This window comes from Sus scrofa, chromosome 10 (genome assembly GCF_054392235.1).
Source record: "Sus scrofa isolate SSC_HxYL_T2T_F1_AM1 chromosome 10, Sscrofa_HxYL_maternal_Yorkshire_Landrace_v2.0, whole genome shotgun sequence".
NCBI lineage: Eukaryota > Metazoa > Chordata > Mammalia > Artiodactyla > Suidae > Sus > Sus scrofa.
This window is the reverse complement of record NC_139392.1, coordinates 91620529-91638036: the sequence shown is the minus strand read 5'-3', so window position 1 is coordinate 91638036 and position 17508 is coordinate 91620529.

Genomic DNA, 17508 nt, shown 5'->3' with positions numbered 1-17508 from the left:
TGTGTCATCCCTGTGTGTGCACGCGCACGTGTGTGTGTCATCCCTGTGTGTGCACGCGCACGTGTGTGTGTCATCCCTGTGTGTGCACGTGCAGGTGTGTGTATGTGTGTGTGCCATCCCTGTGTGTGTGTGTGTGAGCACACGGGTGTGTGCACGCATGCGTGTTCTCAAAGATGGTGAGTCTGAACTGAGTAGGCACCCAAAGGAGAAGAAGGCTAACTCAGCAATATAAAAGAGTATATGGATTGAATAAATCGAATAATTAGAATATGTGGCATTATCAACAACACTTGATTCTATAGCTGATGACATTTTACAGCAATTTTAAATCTCAGCTCGGCTTCTTTCTGTCTCCAAGCCACTCCTTTAAGATTGCAGTCAAAGGAGTTCCCGTCATGGCGCAGCGGAAGTGAATCTGACAGCATCTAGGAGGATGCAGGTTCAATCCCTGGCCTTGCTCCGGGGGTTAAGGATCCGGCGTTGCCGTGAGCTGTAGTGTAAGTCGCAGATGTGTCTCGGATATGGCACTGCTGTGGCTCTGGTGCAGGCTGGCAGCTGCAGCTCTGATTCGATTTGACCCATCGCCTGGGAACCGCCATGTGCCATGGGTCAGCTCTAAAAAGGTTTAAAAAAAAAAAGATTGCAGTCAACAGTTTGGGCAGAAAAAATTCAAACGAACTGAGTAAGCGTAATAAAAACACATAGATGAGAGTGAAAACTCCTGCAAACAATACATACACCAAAACCCCACCAGCCGTGATAAATGAGTTGTTTTCTGTTCTATATTTCTTGTTCCCCAGTTTGTTCACACACACACACTCCTTCCTCATTCCAGCCCCACCAGTGAGAAGTGTAAGACTTTTGTTGGTGCCATTCCCACGTGTAAACTGCTTAGGAACTGTGACACTTACGCAGGGAAGTTCGCAAGAAGAGAATGGCCGTGGATTAGTCATGGGGGCCGGGATTAACTTGGGGTCACGGTCCAAAAGATGTTTACTGGGATGAATAACTGGAATAAGTGTTTACTGGAAAGATTACCTCCTGGAGTGGGACGCCGAGGGCTGAGAGGGAGGCTAGTGACCTCCGTTTTGCTGTGCGGCTGTCCCTGCAGGACTGTAGGTCAAGGATGCCGTTGATAGGGTGCTGACTGATTAGCAATGATGGGCGTGGCTGGCCAGGCTCACTCCAGACAGCGGGTACCTGTCCCATCTCTGAGCCCAGCCTAAGCCTCTCTAGACTGACACATATTCCAGTTACTTAACTCAGAGGTTTTCAAACATGTTTTAAACCACGACAATTTTTTGCTTCTGAAAAAAAAATTAAGCGCAATCCCGGTGTGGCTCAGTGGTAATGAACCCAGCTAGTATCCATGAGGACATGGGTTCAATCCCTGGCCTCGCTCAGTGGGTCAAGGATTTGGCGTTGCTGTGGGATGTGGTGTAGGTCGCAGACATGGCTCAGTTCCTGAGTTGCTATGCTGTAGGCTGGCAGCTGCAGCTCCAATTCGACTCTTAGCCTGGGAACCTCCATGTGCTGTGGGTGAGGCCCTAAAGAGACAAAAAAAAAAAAAAAAAATTTAAACACGGAAACCCAATGTGCAAATCAACAAATCAGCATCACTCAGTTGAAGCAGGGGTGGGGGACCCAAAGCTCTCCCACCCAGGTTTTCCCTGGCCCCTCTGGTGTGTCCAGGATGTCGTCACAGAACCCTGGGCATAGTAGGACAGTTTGAAAAATCTGCCATGGCTGGTTCACTCGGTGAAGAAGCAGCTGCTTGAAGATCAACTGAGAGACACTGAAAATTAGAATATATATATATACATATATATATACATACACCCCAGCATATGGAGGTTCCCAGGCTAGGGGTCTCATCGGAGCTACAGCTGCCAGCCTACACCACAGCCACAGCAAAGCCAGATCCAAGCCACACCTGCGACCTACACCACAACTCATGGCAATGCTGGATCCTTAACCCACTGAGCAAGGCCAGGGCTCAAACCGGCAACCTCATGGTTCCTGGCGGATTCATTTCCGCTGTGCCACATTTATCCTAGTTGATAGAATATAAATTGAAAGCGCATGCCCAGTTCCAAGGAGCAGGCTTGTTAGCAGCCGAGACGTTTTACAGCATGTCAAGGAGATAGGTATCTGGGTGAAACGTGTTTGCCCTGAAAAGAAAAGGGCCAGGAAATTTGGATGAGGAGTAAAAGCTACCTTCCTAACATAAACTGCAGAACCTAGACGCTCGCTACATCGGGCAAAGGAATGTCTTTTACAATTTTCATTATTCAAAAAAAATGTTAATGAGATGAATGATGTAATTGCTGTCCTCTAGTCGGTTCTCAAACCTCAGAAGGCGTCAGAGCCACCTGGAGAGCTTGTGAAAGCGCCGTCGATGCCCCCCCCCCCCGCCCTGTTTCTGGTGCAGCTTTTGTTGGATCAGAGAATTAGCATTTCTTTTTTTTTTTTTTTTAGAAAGTTGCCATCTTAGGTGGTTTGGGAGGTACTTTATTTATTTATTTATTTATTTATTTTTGTCTTTTTGTCTTCTTGTTGTTGTTGCTGCTATTTCTTGGGCCGCTCCCGCGGCATATGGAGGTTCCCAGGCTAGGGGTTGAATCGGAGCTGTAGCCAACGGCCTACGCCAGAGCCACAGCGACGTGGGATCCGAGCCGCGTCTGCAACCCACACCACAGCTCACGGCAACGCCGGATCGTTAACCCACTGAGCAAGGGCAGGGACCGAACCTGCAACCTCACGGTTCCTAGTCGGATTCGTTAACCACTGAGCCACGACGGGAACTCCAGAATTCGCATTTCTGATTTCCAGGTGCTCCTGAGGCTACTGGCCTGGGAAGGAATTTGGAGACACACTGCTTTACATGATTCTAACAGAGAAGGAAAAAGTGGGTAATGGCAAAAGTCCCAGGACTCTGGGGGAAAGTTAGACTTTTCAATAACCACAGGGTGAAAGGCTGGAAACAATCAGACATGTCCATTTACCTTTAGGAAGGAATGTTGCCAAATGTTTATTAAGAGGCAGGCAAGGTCAGATGGCATAAGACTTGGAAAGGAAGGTCGGTACGGGAGAGCTGAAAAGCTGAAACACTGCATTTCTGATGGTACCTTTGGGGTTTGTTTGTTTGTTCATTTAGGGCCGCACCTGGAGCATGTGGAGGTTCCCAGGCCAGGGGTGGAATCGGAGCTGCAGCTGCCGGCCTACAGCACAGCCACAGCCACGCCAGATCCGAGCCATGTCTACACCACAGCTCACGGCAGCACCGGATCCTTAACCCACTGAGCGAGGCCAGGGATTGAACCCGCAACCTCATGGTTCCTAGTCAGATTCGTTTCTGCAGAGCCTCAATGAATGATACTCTTATTAACAAGGATGCCCAAGGAGGAAGGAAGTGAAATGACTAAATAGGGAATTACAATTTCAGAAGGACATGATAGAAGAAGAAAAACCAAACTGATGAGTATAAGGTGAGGTGCAAGTCTGTAGCATAATGGACTAGAGCTAAAATCCAAACTGAGCTGAGGTTTGACAGATGAAAAAGAGACAGTCCAAACAGCTTCGGAATGGATAGTTAACAGTACAGAAAATGCAATGTGTCTAATTTTCTTCTTACCTTTTTTTTGGGGGGGGGGGTCAAGGAAAAATGTTACTGTATTTTTAAGAAGAAATAGCACCCAATATCTCTTAATGAGGTAAAATCTTCTGAGCTATAGCAAGAACTAGTAAATACAATTTTAAAATAGTAGCGCCAATCTTGAATCACGAATGTTTCTCTAGCAGTATACTATCATGTGTAGATTAAAATAATTGTCTTATTTCCAAGATTTATCCCATTTATTTCATTTTCTTGTCTTACCACTTAGAATGAACCAAAACAATATTTAAGGACAGTGATGAAAGTAGACACCCCTGTCCAATTCCTGAATTTTGTTGAGATTTTAATGTGATATTTTATTATTTAGTTTTCATTACGTATTTGTTCTTTCCTATTTTCATTATATTTAGAAGACTTTTTAGTATATTTTTGTCCTTTATAAATGAAGGTGATTTTTTTTTTTTATGGGGCTTTTTAGGACCACACCTGTGGCATATGGAGGTTCCCAGGCTAAGAGGCGAATCAGAGCTGTAGCCGCTGGCCTACACCACAGCTCCAGCAATGCCTGATCCTTAACCCACTGAGCGAGGCCAGGGATCAAACCTCCATACCCATGGATGCTAGTCAGATCTGTCTACTGCTGAGCCACGACAGGAATTCCAAAATGAAGGTGATTTTTATTTTTATTTTTTGTCTTTTTTTGGGGGGGGGGCTGTATCCACAGCATATGGATGGTCCCAGGCTAGGGGTCTAAGTGGAGCTACAGCTGCCAGCCTACACCAGAGCCACAGCAACTTGGGATCCAAGATGAGTCTGTGACCCACACCACAGCTCACAGCAATGCTGGATCCTTAACCCACTGAGGGAAGCCAGGGATCGAACACGCAACCTCTTGGTTCATAGTTGGATTCGTTTCCGCCATGCCACGACAGGAACTCCTAAAGGTGATTTTAAAGACGTATTTATTTTATTTTTAGGGCTGCATCTGTAGCATATGAACGTTCCTAGGCTAGGGGTTGAATTGGGGTTGCAGCTGCTGGCCTGCACAACAGCCACAGCAATGCAGGATCCGAGCTGTGTCTTTGACTTACATCACAGCTCACCGCAACGTCGGATCCTTAACCCACGGAGCAAGACCAGGGATCAAACCTGTGTCCTCATGGATACTAGTCGGGTTCGTTACTGCTGAGCCACAACAGGAACCCCCTATGTGAGGTTCTTCACCAGCTAAGCCATAATGGAACTCCAGTGATTTTTTTTTTTTTTTAATACAGCCCTCGCAATATTACCTAATAAGCAGACCTAGACGGTGAATGGACCAAAAGCTTTTCATTTGAGCCTTTACAGATGGTCAACTAAGAGAAGACGGCTATGGCGCTGTCAGAAAAGTATACCTCGAAGCTTTTTAAGGGCTGTCATGTAGCAGAGGAATTGGTCTCATTCTATAAAGCCCCTCCCCCACCTCCAACAGAACAGGTGCTGCAGAGCAGAAGCTGCAGCGACATGGATTTGGGGGTCCTCATAAGGAATTCCCTAGAAATCACGACTCTCCAGCGATGGGCCGGGTCTGGATAACCTGGTTCCGCCTCCTGAAATTGTTGGTTAGAAACTGCTGCCTTCTCTCCCGCTCTCACTGCCTCTCCCCCCAAAGGGGCATGATTATCTGATCGGGACCCCACAACGGCCCAGGGGTCGTCGTCCATGGTCTGTTTCCGTGATCTACACGGTCCTGTGTGTCAGGGGTTATCTTCGACCTTGAAAGAGCACGAGGCAGGCCACGCCCACAGGGGTGGGGGAGGGCATGCGTTCCCCACCTGGGTCGAAAGGCCCAGGCTTGGGCTTCAGTCTCAGACCTCCCAGTCTCTCCATCCTAGAGCTTGACCATCAACAGAGCTACTATTTTGATTCTCCTGTTCCTCCTCATTCGTATTCTGATGGTTAGTTCCGTCGGGGCGGGGACTCGCGGGGGGGGGGGGGGTGGGGGGTAGAAGCGGGGTGGGGGGGTTCTCTGTACCCGACGCAGTTCTCGAGTGCCCTGGGTGTGGTACAGTTCAGCTCAGTGCTGACACTAGTTAGCCAGAGGCATAGAGTCAGATCGCTCAGGTTAGGGTTCGTTGCTGCAAGACTGCACCGCCTCCCCTCAGACACCAGCCACGAGTCCACATTGTTGCCTGTACTTCTGACCGGCTGGCTGCAGATCAGAAGTGCCAGAGACCCCCCTCACCGGGCTGGATCAACTTGCTAAAGTGGCTCACAAGACAAGGTCGCTGGTTTATGGTAGGGAGATAGAACACAGGAGCAGGCAGATGGGAGAGCTGCTTAGGGCAGGTGTGGGACTTCCATGCTCTCCAGGTACCATTCTCTGCATTGTGCTCACCAACCCAGAAGCTCCCCGAAGCCCCGTCATTTTGATTTTTTTTTTTTTTTTTTTTTGGCCTTTTCTTGCAGCATGTGGAGGTTCCCAGGCTAGGGGTCTAATCGGAGCTGTAGCCACCGGCCTACACCAGAGCCACAACAACACCAGATCCGAGCCACGTCTGCGACCTACACCACAGCTCATGGCAATGCCAAATCCTTAACCCACTGAGCCAGGCCAGGAATCAAACCCGCCACCTCATGGTTCCTACTCAGATTCGCTAACCACTGAGCCGTGACGGGAACTCCCATTTTGAATTTTTATGGAGCCTTCACTATGTAGGCACAGTTGATTAGGTCATTGGCCATGGATGGTTGAACTTAATCTCCAGCCCCCTCCCTGGCCTCCCCTCTCCTCCCTGCAGGTGGGAGGGGGCAGGGTGGGAGCGGGGATGGGACTGAAGTTTCCAACCTTCACGTCACATGTGTGGTTCTTCTGATCCCCAATCTCCATCCGTAGATGCCTTCCAAAAGTCACCCCATTAATACAAGAAAAGACCCTTTTACTATTCTCATCACGTAGGCAATTTCAAGGGTTTTAGGCCTCTGTGCCCGAAACAGGGACAAAAACCAAATGCTTACTTCTTATTGTAAATCCCTATATCACCCTCCTTCTTCCCTTCCCGACAGGTTCGGAGCTCAGAGGGGAGAGGGATGAAATTAGCACTGAAGTCTCATCCTTGCAGGTGCAATAGAAAAGATGTTTGCCGCGAGTAGGAAGACGGGGCCTGTGGTCCCTTTCAGCCTCGTGATAATAGGGCTCTGTAACGACTGTTCAATTCCATCCCCTTCTCTCACTCAAGAAAACGTGGCGGCGGGCAAGTCCCTTTATGGCCTTTGGCAAGAGGGTGACCCCAATTGGTCTCGAGAAGAAGGGGTTTCAGATTTGCCTCCTCTTCTGGTTCAGATGTTCAGACAAAATGGCTTTTCTTAGAGCAGGAAAACTGCAAGAGGAAAACAAACGGATGGAAAGAAATGAGATTCTGTTTTTCAGTTTTTATGTGTGAGAGAAACTATGCTTTTGCTTCAGGAAGAGGTCTTCGCTTTAAACGAAATGAAGGAAGGATACTTGTGAAAAACACTTCACACGCACTTCTTGTTCTGCTTCTTTGAAGGTCACAATTGCAGATATTTTGATAAAGACATCCTCTTTAATGCCTGTGGTCTTTTCACTTGATGGGGGAGATACAGCTGTTTAGTCACAGAGCTGCCACCTTACCTTGAAAGATGGTAGAAGGTAGGAGGTGGGGGAGACAGAAGAAAAGCTTTGTTCGTTTTCCCCAAGGTCGTCTCATTGTTTTCTAACTGTATAAGCATAGCTATGATCCCTATTCCCACGTTCCCGGTTCGGAATCATCCCCTTGGTTTCTGAATGTGTGTTTGGAATGTGAGAGTGGACTCTCGTTATTTGGAATTCTCAAACTAGAAAAAGAATTTGAAAGGCATCCTGCGTTGAGGTAAGACCACAGATAAACCATCGACTAAATCCGCAATCCATCGTTGCATTTGTAGCTGAATCAAGAGGTGGTCAGGTTTTCTTGGGATCTTTATCACCAAAGATATTTTTATATAAGATACTAAAGACTGTGTATATAGTCAGAACACGAAACCCTCGAGCTTAGAAATAAACTACCTTCTGAGATAAAATTTAACAGCGAATGTAAGCCCTCCCCATGGAAGGAAAATCAGAAATTATTGCCACAGAGTTCCCGTCGTGGCTCAGTGGTTAACGCATCCGACTAGGAACCATGAGGTTGCAGGTTCGATCCCTGGCCTCGCTCAGTGGGTTAAGGATCTGGCGTTGCTGTGAGCTGTGGTGTAGGTCTCAGATGTGGCTCGGATCCTGCGTTGCTGTGGCTCTGGTATAGGCCAGTGGCTACAGTTCCGATTAGACCCCTAGCCTGGGAACCTCCATATGCTGTGGGTGCGGCGCTAAAAAGACAAAAAAAAAAAAAAAAAAAAAAAAAGATCATTGCCATGTATGTCTGGGAAAGTCTGGGAACATGTGTCTATTGAAGGTAACGTGTATGTAAGAAGTGGGCAGAGCTGGGATTTGAATGTCATTTTTAAAAACTTAAATCTGATAAATTGTTGATTGCCTATTGAAAGAATGGGCTAATGGAAGAAAGATTGTTTGAAGAAATTTCTGAAAAGAGCCCAAAGAGCCAGCTTGGCTTGTCCGAGGGGAGGGTGCCCCTCTGCCCAGCACGTGCCCTCCTTTGTAGATGAGGGTAAACAGGTATTGTAGGAATCGCCAATGATTGGCTTTACCTCATCTTCCTAGGTGTCTCTGTTCTAGATTCTCCTTTAGTTTCCTGTCCCTTTAAAGGAAATCAGAAATAGAGTCGCAGAAGTAGAAAGGATTTTTTTTTTTTGTCTTTTTTAGGGCCGCACCCACAGCATAGGGAGTTTCCCAGGCTAGGGAGTGGAATCAGAGCTACAGCTGCCAGCTGACACCGCAGCAACACCAGATCTGAGCCATGTATGCAAGCTACACCACAGCTTATGGCAAAGCCGGATCCTTAACCCACTGAGGGAGGCCAGGGATGGGACTTGCATCCTCGTGGATACTAGTTGGGTTTGTTACCACTGTGCCATGATAGGAACTCCAGAGTAGAAAGGATTTTAAGGTCATTTAGCCATGCTTTGAAAGGGTTGTATCTTGAAACACTGACACATTGGTGGGTCTTCGCCTGGTGAGGAATGTGGCAGGTTCTTAGTTACAAAATCCCAGCCTGGTGACTGTTTCACAAACTAGAACTTCATTCTGACTGATCTGTGTATGGCTACTCTTTTGAGAGAAGAGTGAGTGAAATGGCAGCTGGCACCCTTTTCCTGGAAATCTCTCTGGGTGTGTTTTGGTGTATTTCACAGGTGTTGTGGCATATCCACTTCAGTGACTCACTTGAGGTTCCCCCAGCCCATGGTCTCCTCTGTGCACCTCATACCCCTTTGTGAGTTTCCTCTCTGTACTCAGCCCAGAGCTGAGTATATGCACAGAGCAAATGGGTTAGTGCTGATGATGAGGAAATCCTGGAAATTTGGAATGTGCACATGTGTGTCTTAAAAGGGCCATAGCAAAGAAGGCCGTTTTAATGGCATCAGAAGCAATTGAAAGACTACTTGTCTGCTCACCAAGAGAGCTCAAAGAGAGCTCAGCTGTATTCTGCTAGTTTCTAAATATTTCCAACACCTCAACCTTTGAAGTTTTAAAAATTAGATCAAAAGTCTTCCAACTCGATGTTGTCTATAAGAAACCCACTTTAAATAGAAACATACATGTAGATAAAAGTAAATGGATGAAGAAAAACAACACTGGCAACTAATTCAAAGAAATCAGGAAGAGCTGTATTAATTTCAGACAGAGCAGACTTCAAAGTCTTCAAAGTAAGGAAAGTCACTAGGGATAAAGAAAGGCATTACGTAAGATGAAGGGGTCAATCCTTCAAGAAGACATAACAAGTCTTCGCATGTGTGCACCAAACAATGGTATGAGACCACATGAGGCAAAAACTGATAGAACTACAAGGAGAAATAGATGAATCCACTGTCATAGTTGGAGACCCTCTCTCGGAAATGGACAGATTCAGCAGGCAGAAAGCCAGTAAGGACATAGCTGAACTTAACACCTTCAGTCCACTGGATATAACGGGTTTGTAGACCACCTCAGACAACAACAGCACAACGCCCATTCTCCTCAAGCTCATATGAACCATCCACCAAAGGAGACTGCATTCTGGGCCATAAAACACACCTTAGCAAATGTAAGCGATTAGAAACCATACAATGCATGCTCTCAGACTGCAATGGAGTGAAACTAGAAATCAATAACAAAGATAATTGGACGTTCCTCCAAACATGCGAAGATTAAACAAGAGACTTCTGAATAGCATGTGGTAAAAAAAAAAAAAATCTCGAGAAATTAAAAAATATTTTGAGCTAAATGAAAATGAAAGCACAATTTGTGGAATGAAACCTTGTGAGGTGCAGAGAAAGCTGTGCTTGGAGGGAAATTTATAGCATTGAATTAATCTATTAGAAAAGAAGGAAAATCTAGAATCAATCACCTAAGTTTCCACTTGAGGAACCTAAAGAAAGAGCAAATTAAGCCTAAAGTAAGCAGAAGAAAAGAAATAAGAATTGAGTAGAAACCAATGAAATTGAAAACAGGAAATTAATTGAGAAGATCAGTGAAACCAAGAGTTCTTTTAAAAAGCTGAAAAAAAAAAATCAATAGGCCTCTAGCAGACTAAGGGAAAAAAGAGACGAAGACAAACAATATTAATACCAGAAATGAAAAAAGTGCATCACTGCAGATCCCATGGACATTAAAAGGATAATAAAGGAAAGCAGGGAGCAACTCTATGCCTGTACATTTTACTGCCTAGATAAAATGGACCACTTCCTTGAAAGACACAATCTGCCAAAACTTAGAACACTAAACATACTCTTAGCATGTAATCTAGCAGTTGCATTCCTTAGTATTTACACCCAAATCTTGGAAAACTATGTCGACACAAAAACCTGTGCATGAATGTTGATAGCAGTTTTATTCACACTTGCCAAGACTTGGAAGCAACCAAGATGTCCTGTGTGAGGCGAATGAATAAATTTGGATGTGGTCCATCCAGGTAATAGAATATGATTCAGCGCTAAAAAGAAATGAGCTATTAAGCCATAAAAAGACACGGGGGAAGCTTAAGTGCGCATCACTAAATGAAGGAAGCCAATCTGAAAAGGCTACAGACTGTGTGATTACAACCGTGTGCCTTCTGAAAAAGGCAAAATGATGAAGACAATAAAAAATCAGGGGTTGCCAAGGGTTGGCAGGGCTGCTGGATGAACAGGTGGAGCACAGAGGATTTTTAGGTCGTTGAAACAACTCTGCCTGAAACTAAAATGATGGGTATATGTCCTCACACATTTTTTGCCCAAACCCACAGAATACTCCAGGGTATTTTTAGGGTTTATCTCCCACTCTTTGTGGGTCACATGTCTTATGAGGGCTTCCAACAGGCCAGCCATTTCTTGCTGACGTGGCCTGATGGGCAAAGTATCGGCATGATGCTCTGTGGGATGTCTGGACCATGCTGGTCCTTCAAGTGTTGTGACAGAGGGCAGGAGAGTTAACATAGCCCTGGGGCAAAACTGTCCATGTAGATTATTGTCTTTTGCACCTGGTTCTGCTTGAAATCAAAGAGAAATCATTGGCCACACCGTAATGCCACGTGTTATATACTTGAGGCTGAATTAATCTGCTCTGGCAAAAATCCCCTATTTGCTGTGAGGGTTGCAATTAGGGCTTCTCCTTGGTTGACTTTATGGTAATCTACTGTTAAATTTTAGGTTCTGTCTGATGTTTTCCAAGGACAGAATGGTGAATTTAATAGAAGCATGAGGGAGACTTCCACTCTGCCTCAATTAGATTCGGGGGTCCACAAACAATGGCCCATGGGCCAAATCCAGCCCACGGCCTATATGTGTACAACCTGTGAGCCCATGACTGGGAAAAAAAATCAAAAGAAGAAGAATATCATGTGATATATGAAAATTATATAAAACTAAAATTGCAGTGTTCATAAGTTATATTCAACCTCAGAAATGTATTTTATTTATATATTATACTATTTACAGTGGCTTTGGGGCCACTACAGCAAAACTAAATGGTTGCCCTAGAGACTATGGCCTGCAATGCCTAAAATACTTAGCAGTTCTTGCTTTAGACCCTTTGGTGGTGGGGGGCGGGCATTCATCTTTGCCAGTCTTCCGTGGAGCATGGTATTAGTTTTGATTTTCGATCTGGGGAGGGCAGAGCTTCAGAAACCACTCCTGGTTTTTCCCACTATAAGAGCCCTCACCCCCAGGCCAAGGGTCCAAGTATGTCCACCTCAATGACACATTCAGAAACGAGGGCCGTGGGCCACCGGCTGGGTCCATGTCAGCCGGACCTTGGCCGGGACTTGATTTATGATGTGTCCTCTTGTACCCCAGCTTAGACCACCAGGGCGCCATGATAACCCTGCAGGTCTCCAGGTACCAGTGTCAACAGTAATTCTCACAATATTTTGTTCTTTCTCTCTCCCCAGTCTGGTTGTCTGAGCAAAGGACTGGGGGAATTAGTGTGAATCCTTGCAGGAGTGTTGCAGGAGGAAACCAGCCCCCTCTTTTGTCCATGGATTTGGGTCCGATAACCGACTCAGATCAGGAAGTTGGGCATGGGATCATGACTTTGTCTTAGGATGACTTTTCTCGGTCTCCTGGTGGACTCTTCTTCATTTCTTCTGAGGGTACAAGCTGAGCAGTACCCTTGTTACCGGCCCAGCTAGGCTCACTGATAGAAATGGGGGTGACTCCGCTGTAATAGAGGCTCGAGCCAGCTCTTAATCACCAGAAGACAGGGGGTGGAGCTGGAACGAGGGGGTGCAGTTATACAGAGCAGGTTGTTGGAGCGCAGCCCACAGGCCTGACCTGCAGAGGTACAAGGCAGGCTTTGGAAGGTGCATCCGTAAGCTGCGTTACACTGGTTCTCAACGCCAGCTAGAGTTCAAAGCCATGGGGGAGAGGGGAGTAGGGAGAGGTTTCTGTCTTGTGGAGAGAAGGTCTTTGCACTTTCTTAAAACAAGGGGAAGGCTGGCTGGGCATGGCTGTCCGTGCTCTCTGCCCTCCCGCTTACTCAGGAGATGAGAGAGACTCTTTGTAAGCTTCTAGGGAATGTCTCTGGCTTTCAGTCGCTTGTTAAATACTCTGAGCGCTTCCTTTTTGTTAAACACCAGTGGAACCTGGACAGCACCTGCTACGGCCTGAATGTTTGTGCCTCCCCCATTCATATATTAGCATCCTGACTCCCAAAATTGATGGTGGCAGGGGGTGGGGCCTTTAGGAGATGATCAAGTCATTAGAGCCCTAATCAGAGACCCCGGAGAGCATTCTGGCCCCTTCCTCCCGGGTGAAGACACAGCAAGAAGGTGGTAGTCATGGACCAGCAGGAGGGTCCTCACTGATGCTGAATCAGCCGACAGCGTGGTCTTGGACTTGCCACCTCCAGACCTGGGAGGTGGAGTCTGTTTCTGCTGCTGATGACCTACCCAGTGTCTGGTGTTCGGTTACAGTCACACATTAACCTCAGACAGATCTGTGTTCCCATCAGGGTCCAGTCATTCAGCAAATGACTTGACCTCTGGGAGCCTCGGTTCCTGTTCATTGTGACCCCAGCCTCACTGGGTGTTTAGGAATAAGTGGGATGATTTAAGTTAAGATTCCCAGCAGGCAGTGGGCACCAGGTCTCCCCTGCCCTCCTCTGAGCATCGGACCCCTGTGCTCATCTGTGATCACTGCTCTCTGCAGTGCTTTTGCTCCACCAGGCAGAGTGTAACTTGAAAGGGTTACTAATCCCTCGAAACCCTCTGATCACAGATAAACTCATTTCCCGATCCTGCCACGTAAGTCACTGCTCCGGCTTTGATGGCCCGACCACACGGCAAGGACCACATGAAGGCTGCCACTCAAAGCGGTACTCCTCATCAAAGTTCTGGAGCAAGACGTGCGTCTGCCCACACACCCGGGGATGGCACCAGCCGTCGAGATGGAGAAGATAACAGACCCCCATGGGGCACCGCTCACAGACCAAGCTCTTGGTCTCACTGCTCAGAGTGGGAACCCCACGGCTGCAAAGTGGGAAAGACATCTGCAGCTTCTTTGCCCACTTGGCAGTGTGCTTGTGTGAACTCAGCTTCTAAAAAATATCCATGTTACAGCCATAAAACATGAACAAAAATCACATTTAAGAAAAAAAATAAAGGGAATTTCTGGGAGTTCCCATTGTAGCTCAGTGGTAAGGAACCCGACTGGTATCCATGAGGACACAGGTTCGATCTCTGGCCTCACTCAGTGGGTTAAAGATCTGGCATTGCTGTGAGCTTTGGTGTAGGTCATAGATGTGGTTCAGATCCCGAGTTGCCATGGCCATGGTGCAGGCTGGCAGCTACAGCCCTGATTCGACCCCTAGCCTGGGAACTTCCATATGCTGCAGGTGTGACCCTAAAAAGCAAAAAAAAAAAAAAAAAAAAAAAAAAAAGTAAATTTCTTTTAGAGGGATTAGTTTTCACCAATCGAAGTAATTAAAAAGTTATGGGGAGTTCCTGTCGTGGCACTGCAGAAACGAATCTGACTAGGAGCTATGGGGTTGCGGGTTCGATCCCTGGCCTTGCTCAGTGGGTTAAGAATCCGGCCTTGCTGTGGCTGTGGTGTAGGTTGCTGACTCGGCTCACATCTGGTGTTGCTGTGGCTCTGCTGTAGGCCGGCAGCTACAGCTCCAATTTGACCCCTAGCCTGGGAACCTCCCTATGCCGTGGGTGTGGCCCTAAAACAAAAGTTATGGAAAATCTTGTCAAACAAAGCAGATGTCAACTGGTAGACAATGAATTAAAACATTTTTAGGAGTTCCCGTCGTGGCGCAGTGGTTAACAAATCTGACTAGGAACCATGAGGTTGCGGGTTCGGTCCCTGCCCTTGCTCAGTGGGCTAAGGATCCGGTGTTGCCGTTAGCTGTAGTGTAGGTTGCAGACGCGGCTCGGATCCCGCGTTGCTGTGCCTCTGGCGTAGGCCGGTGGCTACAGCTCCGATTCGACCCCTAGCCTGATTTAGAAAATTTTAGCTACTTAAACAAATTTTACTGGGGGGAAAAGTCGACAACGAACCTCCATAATTCCACCTCTGGAGAAAATCGTATTGGTAAATATCCATTAGATAATTTCTCCGTATGTATTTTCGTATTTATTTATTTTTTTATTTATTGTCTTTTTGCCTCTTCTTGAGCCGCTCCCACGGCACATGGAGATTCCCAGGCTAGGGGTTGGATCGGAGCTATAGCCACCGGCCTACGCCAGAGCCATAGCAACGCAGGATCCGAGCTGTGGTGTTAACCCACTGAGCAAGGGCAGGGATCGAACCCGCAACCTCATGGTTCCTAGTCAGATTCGTTAACCACTGAGCCACGACGGGAAATCTGTATTTCCGTATTTTTAAAATGAAGCTGGGATTCTTCCTAAGAAATTGCCACCCAGCATATTTGAATTTCACTGTCTTTATTATTGGGCAGCTTTTTTTTTTTTTGGCTGTGCCAGAGGCATGTGAAAATTCCCAAGCTCCTCCCAGGCTTCCTCTTTTTCTGGAACATCTGCCTTGTTAATGTTTAGCTTTTTTGTTTTGTTCTTATGGCCACACCCTCAGCATGTGGAAGTTCCTGGGCCAGGGGTTGAATCTGAGCCACGGCAGCGGCAACGCCAAATGCTTTAACCCACGGCTCGGGGCTGGGGATCCAACCAGGGAATTGAACCCTCGGCTTTGTAGTGACGGGAGCCGCTGCAGCCAGATTCTTAACCCACTGTGCTATGGGGGGAATGCCCAGTTTCTAGTTTTTGATAAATTCTACCATCAACTTGCTGCCTTCTTCCCTCCAGGCTGCAAAGCCCTGTTGGAGAAAAACACACCTTTTTTTTCCTTGGCATCGCTAGGTAAGTTCTCCCCTTGCTGGACCCACCCTCCACCCCCTCTCCTGCCTCCTCCAAGGTTTGCTCATCCTGCCTGCTGACATCAAGGCCTGGGTAACGCCCTTCCATCTCACTAAGACTCAGAGTCTCAGTTTGTGAAATTAGGGAGTGGACTCTGGAATGATGCTTCAGGTGTACTCAGAGATGAGGGAGAAATAAAGAGCTCCTGAGAATTAAGCTTGAAAAATGCCCAATGGAGGCGATTGCTGCTGGAATCTGGAAACCCCAAAGCTGCCTGTAAACCTGTGACAGATTTGGAAACGCTCAAGAGCACAAAACTCCCACCGGACAGAAAGGTGGGGGAGGAAGTAGTAAACAGCTTGCGAACTGGGGCCACGGGTGAGGGATGCCTGGGGGCAGCCGACTCTCCCAGCCATCCCTCCCTTCGGCCCTGCCTCAAAAGCGGGCAGGTGCACACCCAACCCCCTGTGCCTCCCTCAGGGGGTGGGCAACAGCCGGGCTGGACACCTACTGTCTCTTCTCCTGGCCCTTTTCCTTCAGGGCTTGGAGGAGAGGATGCACTCAGCAAACGCTTTTTCTTTTTCTTTTTTTCTTTTTTGCTTTTTACAGCCGCACCTGAGGTTCCTAGGCTAGGGGTCCGATCAGAGCTGCAGCCACCAGCCTATATCACAGCCACAGCAATGCAGGATCCGAGCCACATCTTCGACGTACACCACAGCTCATGGCAACGCTGGATCCCTAACCCACGGAGCGAGGCTAGGGATGGAACCCACATCCTCACCAACATTCTGTCAGGTTCTTAACCCGCTGAGCCACAACAGGAACTCCTGCATCCCATTTCTTAAATGCTCGAGGGACAGATCCTATTGCAAGAACAATTCCTGCTCCTTCCCATCCAGCCGGCCTGGCCGCATAGGGCCCACCCCTGCCCCCTCCCCCCGCTGCACCTGCTGAGACAGCCCTCGTGGCGCTCAGGTGTGTGGCCACCTCCCGGCTGTGCCACCCGCCAGCCAAGCCCGTGAGAAGGTCATTTCATCTCCTGAGGCGTCACCTGTAAAATGAGGACAAGACGGCAACCCGCAGAGCTGTTCTGAGTGACCCCAATAAATGCAAGTTCCTCCCCTCCCCCGCCGGTCTACGTGTGAGGCAGCAGGGCCAACGGACCCTGCTCTGGAAATTTTGAACAACACAAAAAGAAAAAGTAGGTTATTCGCCTGGCTGCCTTTTAAGGGCACGTTGTAGCTTTTTCACTGTTTCACGCAGACAGGGTCCTCAGCTCCAGTGTGGACGGCTCTCCCTGTTCTGGTGTCGCCAGAGAGAAAAGGCAAAACTACTCTTCTCTCCGCCGACCTGCTCTGGGCCCTGTCCCCCTTCTGGAAGTCTCCCAGAGCCCCTATCTGCCCCCCACCCCCAGACGTCAGGACAGAGAGAATGGTCCAGGCAGCCGACGCTTCCCACCTCTCCCCAGCCCCTCACAAGGAAGCATCCAGAAGCACCCAGAGCCCTTGAGGAGTGTGGGTCTTCTCTCTCTCATGTCTGCATGTGTGTTCCCCCCCGCCCAGGAACTTCACAGGCTGGAGCCCTAACACCCCATGTGATGCTCTTGGGAGGAGGGGTCTTCGGGAGGTGATCAGGTTTAGATGAGGGGTGAAGATGGGGTCCCCACGGTGGGGTTAGAAAGGGACCAGAGCTCCCTCCCCATCGCATGTGCACCTCGGGATAGCGGCCGCCTGCCAGCCAGGAAGCTGCCTCACCAAGAACCTCATCTGCCGGCCCTTTGCCCTTAAACTTCCAGCCTCCAGAACTGGGGGAGAATCCGTGCGTGGTGTTTAAGCCACAAAGTCTGTGCTTTTTCTTAACAGCAGCTGGGCTGCTTAAGACAGGCACGCTGCCTTTTCTTTTTCTCAACGTCTACAGGGAATTTCAGATGAATGTCGTCTCCACCACATTACGTGGGGATTACGGGGA